This window comes from Odontomachus brunneus, unplaced genomic scaffold, assembly GCF_010583005.1.
Source record: "Odontomachus brunneus isolate Ranch 3 - 2012 unplaced genomic scaffold, Obru_v1 Obru_scaffold_032, whole genome shotgun sequence".
In the NCBI taxonomy this organism is placed as follows: Eukaryota; Metazoa; Arthropoda; class Insecta; order Hymenoptera; family Formicidae; genus Odontomachus; species Odontomachus brunneus.
The window spans coordinates 2102921-2110846 of record NW_022639482.1 but is presented as its reverse complement, the minus strand read 5'-3'; positions in this window follow the sequence as shown (position 1 = coordinate 2110846).

Genomic DNA, 7926 nt, shown 5'->3' with positions numbered 1-7926 from the left:
GATTCTGCGAAAGTCAACCAGTACCTAACGAACAAGTGAGTCATTATTTCTGCTGATGTTCGTATCTTTCGGAGAGAGTAGGAAAAATTTCAGATCTACATTTTATTTTCTACTTTAGCTGGACATTCTTTTTGTCTTAGTCTTTAGATATTTGAACTTTCAGCATAAAATATATGCACATCTATGGAGTATATAAATATATTCTGTGTTGAAAGTTTAAATATTCGTATTCAAAGACCAAAATAAGAATATTCAGATATGTATTCGGGAATCAGTGCTTTTACCTTACATACTCTCTAAATTTTTTGAAGTAAAATCTCATTCAAGAAATTTTCGATTCGAAATTCACGCGGTGAGAGACAAACAATATCAACAACAAATATCACTTGCCTAAATATAATTGTCACGACAAAGTATTAACGTTGTTTTTCACTCATACATACAAAATTGTTGTAGTAACCAATAGTACTCTGGAAGTGATATACTGGCTTTCTTTGTTGCCTCCATTTTTAAGCGCTATACTCAGTAATATATCGTGCAACCAAACCCTACAAATTTCTCAATCACAGTATTTGTTCTGCAGACCACAACAGAGAAACAGCAATATTCTTTCTGCTAAAACAACTATACAGCTCACATGACTATTTACAGCTCGATTTCTCGGAAACAAATTGTACATATTGATCTTAACTATTTAACGAGATAAACTCGAGCGCGTTCTTATATGACGCATTGGATGATCGATCCGCTATTTAATCGTACAGAATCCTTTAACATGATCGTCGGATATTAACGGGAGAGAAACCGTCCAGATAAACGGACGGACAGACGGACGGACGGACATGAAATCCCTATGCGATACGAATGGAATGAAGTCGTTTTGAAGAACAGGTGCCCCGTAATTTGACGTTCAGGGCTGCCAGTCAGCGCCCTCGGCTACGTCCGTCCGCGTTCTAAGCGGCCGGCAGTATTCTCCGACCATCATTCTCCCCATTCTCCTTCCCCGCGCGCGCGCAAATGAGATCTCGTTTTCACGTGCGTGCCTCGATCACGGAAAATTGCAGAATTTCGCGGCGTAAAGTCAGCGGGCCATGAAATTCAACGAAGCACGGCCGCGATGTTCGCGCGTGCAGATTATTTTTGTAAACATTTTATCGTGTTATTATATTATTTGCAATTTCTCTCTTATTAATTTCGTATTTCTTAATATACGGGACAACATACGGATACTACAAAAGACAACGATGTGATCACTCGCAAACGATGTGGTCCCCATTGAAAAGAGGGAATCTTTAAACAGTTACTTTAAACAGTTATATAATATTATATATTAATATATAATATAAAATATATTAAAATACATTAATATTACAAAAATTATTATACAAATTTTTGTTTTAATTATTATAAAAATTGAAGACTATTCACATCTATATCATTCAAAATCTAAACCTTCAAAACCGATTAAGTAGTTTTTGAGATATCAAGCTGTAAACAGTTACGTGAGCAAATCTATGATATATATACATATAAGGATATACTAATTGAACATTGCATATCATAAGAATTATGGCTGTGAGAACTATGTAGATGAATACATAACAACAGCAACTTTTAATGTCATATCTATTTAACTTGAAATTACATAAATTTTCTCTTTAATTATAGGATATGCAGAATCATAGTAATCATAGCAGTTTTCTCTATGTAGAAAGATAAACAAATCCTTCTTTAAATAGAAGAGTTTCTCTCTTAACACAGTTCGAGTCAGATTCATCCAAAAAATTACAAATGAAAAATCTATCTGAATATGAAACGCTTTGCATAGCAATGCAGAGACCTCATTTCCCAAATACCCGTTTGTCTAACTTTGATATCAAATTATTTAGCGCAAAAAATCGTTCGCCTTTCACCGAGGCAGAAAGTCCGCTGTTAAAATCGCTGTTAAGATGCCATGCTCATAACGAAATTATTTTCGCAACTTCGGCAGATGTATAATACGCTAACAAGTTGTAGAAAATATTTCCATATACCGATATTGCGCAGTCGTATGCTCATACTCGAGAAATCGTGTTCGATCAGATTCGCATGTCACGCGAGGGATTATCGCGCTCAAGCACTAAATAGGTTTCACCATCTCCGCCGCGTATCACTCCCGAACGTTTATCTTCGATTCCCCGATCGACGGCGAAATTAATTCGTCCCGCTCGATTCGGCGGAGAATCGTTTAATCGTCGCCGTCGTGTTCTCTTAATTACCTTCTCAGGCGAGACCGCGATTGTTCCGCCGTTCGAGACACGGACCCGAGAAGACGAGAGCGCGCCCTTTCTTGCGTCCATCTCTCAGGATTCTCTCGTATATAGCGACGCGCTTTACGTCGTTCACCTTTAGCTCACCTGCTCGCTCACGCACGCATACTTACATCCGACGCACTCAAGAGACACGCGAAAGAGAGGAAGAGAAAAAGGAAGAGAGGGAGAAAGGGTAGAGAGAGAGAAAACTAGTGTGCTGCCGATGCAACCTCGCTCGCTTATAACGCACGCGTATCGCTATATAGGTATGCGTATGAAAACAGCTTTAAAGCCCTCCCACTTGATTCCTCCGAGAGTTTCCAGTCACCGCACACCCAACTGAGGAAGCGGAATTCGTTGAGAATTGTTGCAATTTTCGTAAAGTGGCGTGGCGCCTATTATCAGGATGTGTCCAATCGGCGCAATGTAGAACTTTTGTCTCGCTGTGGAATACGATAGTTTCGGAATTGCCTTTGTGCGAGATAAGTATGCCCTTCCGACTGCACTTCGATACTTCCCTTCCGTGCGTCGCGTGTTTCACAAAATCCTCGTGACTTCGCTAAAACCACTGACTCGAGCGATCGGAGACGAAATAAAATTGACGAAAAGGAAAGAAAGAGCAATGATCACTCCTAGCTGGGAACTCGAAACGATGCGCAGGGGACGCCATGGGTGCGCAATGCGCAACGCGTGCGCTCAACAACACACAGACGCAACAATGCTCTCTCCCTCTGCGGATACGCTATAATTAATTGCGCCCTCGCTGCCACAATAGCGGCAGGGAGAGAAAAAGAGAAGAAGACAGAGGGAGGGAGAGGAAAGGAGAGAGCTCTCCGGCTCTCGGTGGAGCATTATACCACCGAAAAAATTCCATGAGCGCGTTGCGATCACCAGACGGTAGAGTTCGTAGTAGCCTTATCACGAGCATGTTACGCGAGCGGGAACTTATTATGGAATTCGCTTAATTAAATCCCGCCTCTAATGTCTTCCGCGTTTACGTCGCGCACCGAGTTAACTCCTTGGTTGGTCGCGTGTTCGCAGGTGATTTGGAGTTATAGACTGAAGTTATGGCGCCACTTCTAGGGCCTGTATAATCCAAGCTCGGATAGATCAGCTCCGATCGCGTCGTCGCTTATCGCGGAAAATCTCGCAATCATGTTGTACCTCGTCGCGGTGAAACGGGTACCTCACTGAGGTGAAACTTGCGAATCACGCACATGTGATTGAATTAACTCGCGTGGCGAGTACGAAAATGTCACATCTCTCTCACACGTGCCATCTCCCGCGACTCACTCGACGTCACTTTGGGATGAAACGCTAGTGAGAAACGTGCAACTTTCTCGAATTATAGAGTCCACCTATTCTCCAGCTTAACTGGTTACTTAACTTGTATTTTATACAGATACGATAATAATCACGAAGAGACTTAGTTTAATCCGTTGGAGCGCGCATTACTTTCAGAGAAAAAATATTTAAAAATTATAAATATTTTTTTTATGAGAGTACCATATAATAACAGCATATTCACTAATATATTTTTTAAATAAGAAAATCTACATTTCCTTATAATCTTTAGAAAATCTTAGTGTTTTTCATAAAAGCAATTATTTATTCTATTTAAAGAAAGGAATTTAAATTTAAGTAAATACGCTGTTATTACCTACCAAAATAAATATACTAATTTTTAGATATTTTTTCTCTCAGTGTAAAAATTTTCTGTGAGATCCACAATCGATACTTTCTATAAGGCAGCACCGGATAAATGGTCGCGTCGGTTCTACTGTCTTGTAATGAATTTAACTCCGCTTATTGGCGCGCTTAATCGCGAGAGGAACGTGCGTTATTCGGAAAACGCACACCCGAAAATTTTCAGAGATCCTCGATCCAAACGGCCGTGGGAATACACGCGATCGGATTCCCGCGAATTCCTCTCGATTCAGTCTCGAGCCAGACTTCCTTTTATAACGCACACGCATGCACACTCTCTCTCTCTTTCTCACACCATGACAGCTTACACTCGCGCAGGATTCGACGGACGTCCCAGGACGATCGTAAGGACGGCCCTGGGTCCGCCCTGGCCGGACGCACCGCGTGTACGTCCGGGCCACGGGATATATAAATTATACATGTAAATATACGGGCGGCCGACTCAAGAGATCGAACTGCGAGATATCGAGATATGTGTTGGCGATTCTACACCCCGCGCCTTTCCCTCTCTTCGCGGATACTCCGCACCCGCTCACACTCGCGCGCGTGCGCACGCACGCACACATACGCGCGCTGCGTGAACGCCTGTGGCGAATGCCTCTGTCGTTCCCGCGCACCACCGCTTCCACTTCGGCAATTGTACTTATCCTACGCACATTCCATTCGCGACATTGATTTCGGTTGCGGAATAGCGACGAATATCCTGGGAACTCCGCGAGGTTCCAGCGGGTTCCAACTTATGCAAGATCATCGTGCAAACTATCCGATGATCAACCACAAGATCTTTCGACTAATTCGACCAGCAAGTCGAATACAGTTCGATCGATCTTCCATACGTTTTTTAAGTCGAGGAATTAGAATGTGGATAGAGAAGAGAAATCTTGGCTCACACATTGTTATAATTGGCTGTTTCAACATTATCCAGCATTGTTACCACCACTGACTTCGGCAACTGTACTTATCCTACACACATTCCATTCCATTAATTTCGATTAGGAAATAGCGACGGATATCCCGCGGAATCCCGCGAGGTTCCAGCGGGTTCTACACGTTTTTGCAAAATCACCGTACGAGCTGAATCAACGACAAGATTTTTGTACTATTTCGACCAGCTCTTAAGTACAGTTCGATCAATTCTCCATTTAAGTCTAAATAAAGAAATTAGAATGTAGATAGGGAAGAAAAACATTTTAACACATTGTTGACTGACTGTTCTCACGATTGTCCAACACTTGTTCCAGACCTTGTTTTAATTAATTTTAAAACACGGAACAACTCACTGGTCAGCAATGTTTGACTAACAATGTGACAGTTTCTTCGCGTGAGTCAACAGTGTGTTAATTGACTCTACTGTGGGTTGCGATACTATTGCCACCGATCTTGGCCGCGTTTCATTGATCCGTGCTGGTAATTACTGGTTACCGCCAACAATCCGTTCCATGCGCATTGCTGTAACGTGAGTGCCTTATGTCACAACGCAGTCTGATCGTGCACAATCTATTAGCACTCCGGACATAGTCAATCTCAACATATCAAGTATTTCTCTCACGTGAGACTCGCGAGAGGGAGATCGTGGCTCGGTGACTTGTTTGTTCAACGAAACCGCGCAAAGCGAAATCTTCGCGTAAAACATTTCTACAGTTTTTGTAAATCATGTGAAACCCACGTGCATTGTTTATACGATGAATAGCAACGCGAGACTTTCCGCCGAACACGGAAATCATTGATCTTTAATTAATGTGTAGCGTTACGCAATAGATATCGGCCGCGTTGCGTAAGAACGCTCGATTAACGACGAAGATCGAAGGTAAGGGAAGAGGTGCAGTAATTGGCAGGGATACAGAGAGATTAGCATACCGGTACATTTTAACGCAAAACAAACTAACTGCTATTATCGAATATGCAATTGTTGATAATAAAGGAGAATGTAGTCCATCGCGAAGAGCAATCGGTAAAGTTATTTAGTGTTGATTAACTCATCAGGTTGCAATCAGAAGTTGCCAATATACTGATGTGTATGTGGATAGTGCATTTGTCGAATAAATAATTTAGCAGCGCAATTAAGAGTATGGTTTTGGTCATTAGCTAGCTCTAAATTGTGAAATTCAATTTCTTCATTTAACATATATCTAATGAGTGCTAATCACTATGACAAATATACCAAAAGTACTATATTGTGACAAGAGTGCTAATAACTATGATTTTTGTTATTTCAATTTGTTATTTTATTTTAAACAGGATATTTTGAACAGGATCTGTTTGTCCAATATAATTATGTAGTCTTGTAGCCCAGAATCTTTGCAAAAGGAATGAGTTCTACAAGCGCCAGTTTTGTATCAAGAAACAGTTTAAGATAGAAATGTAGCCTAAAAACTGCTAATCACTATACCTCTTCTGCTACCATTGCGAAAGCGATAACTCATCTGCGAAACAGTAGGTTTGTTGGCGTTGCTTGTACTTTTGAAATTTTTATACCCAATGCTTTCTGCACATCAGACGCAATGAACAATATTAAATGAGAGCTCTTCTTTCTAAAGACAGGTCAATGTACAACGTTAGTAAGGTGTAAAAGTGTCAAAAGTACAAGCAATATGAACAGGCTTAGGGCCAATTGTTTCAACTTCTTGCTACCTGACAGTTCAATCATGTGTTTGTCTCTGACCAATTTGAATAAAAAACGAAGACAAACATAATTTAATTGTTAGGTAGCTGATTAAGAAATTAAAGTTTTCGTTTTTTCTTCAAACTGGACAAAGACAGACACATGATTTAATTGTTAGGTAGCTTACTAAGAAGTTGGAACAATCGGCTTCTAGTAATTCGATTTCGACCGATGGTCGACGATTTGGCTCCGATCTTATTCGACGAGTCGTTGGATGCGCAACCAACAGCGTGTAACGACATCTTACATGCGCGTACGACTTGCCATGAATAAGTTTCATACCGATCGACATCGATATATACTTTGTGTACGCCAATATGAACGTTCCTGCGACCATTATACAAACTGCCACTATTGTGATGTAATGTTCCAACGCGTCTTTAAAGTCGAACGCTGGCGAATATTGTTGTATTTCACGTCCTGTTCTAATTGTATCTTATTACATGACTTTTACATGTAGAAAGACGCGTTAGAGCAAAGATAAGGCGTTAAGTATGCTGATGCAATCGTCATCGCAAAATAAACTTTACTCCAGCGATTCGAGCGAGCGGGATACAATATTTACATGATAAGTAAATTCTGACTTTTTTTTATATTGTACATTTTCGTATTGTTATATTCGACATTATACAGAATGTTTGACAATCACGACACACTCTTTGTGTGTAAGTAAAATTCATCAAACTGAATACAAAATTCCTCCATCATTTTGCAAAGCACAACAAACATTTTATTTATAAAATAAAAACATTTATATTATAATTTTGAAATTTAATTATAAAATTTTATTTATTAAATAATTAAAGAAAATGATTAGATCAAATTGAGCTGAAAAAGTCCTCTACCATTTTGCAAATAAATCACATACATTTTCAATTATTAATTAAAAATTTATGTGGTTATTTGCAAAAAAACTTCTTTGTTCAATTTGATCTGGCAAATGTGGCTGTCGCAACTCATTTGCCGTATCGCCCGTGATTATTCGTGAATCTTCTTTAATTAATAATTCAAAATTTCAAGTGGCTTTTTAAAAAATAGTACAGAAATTTTGTTTACTCAGCTTGGATGAGTTCTACCTGATACAACAGGTGTGTCATGAATTGTCAGACATCTTGCATAATAACCTCAACAATTATTCAAGCATTAAAAATTAAAAAGCGATGGGATTGCTGTGATAAAATCTATTCTTATAGAATAAAATTTATTCTTTGAAGTTTAATTAATATTAATTATTAATGTCATTAATACTTGATATTATAGTAATAG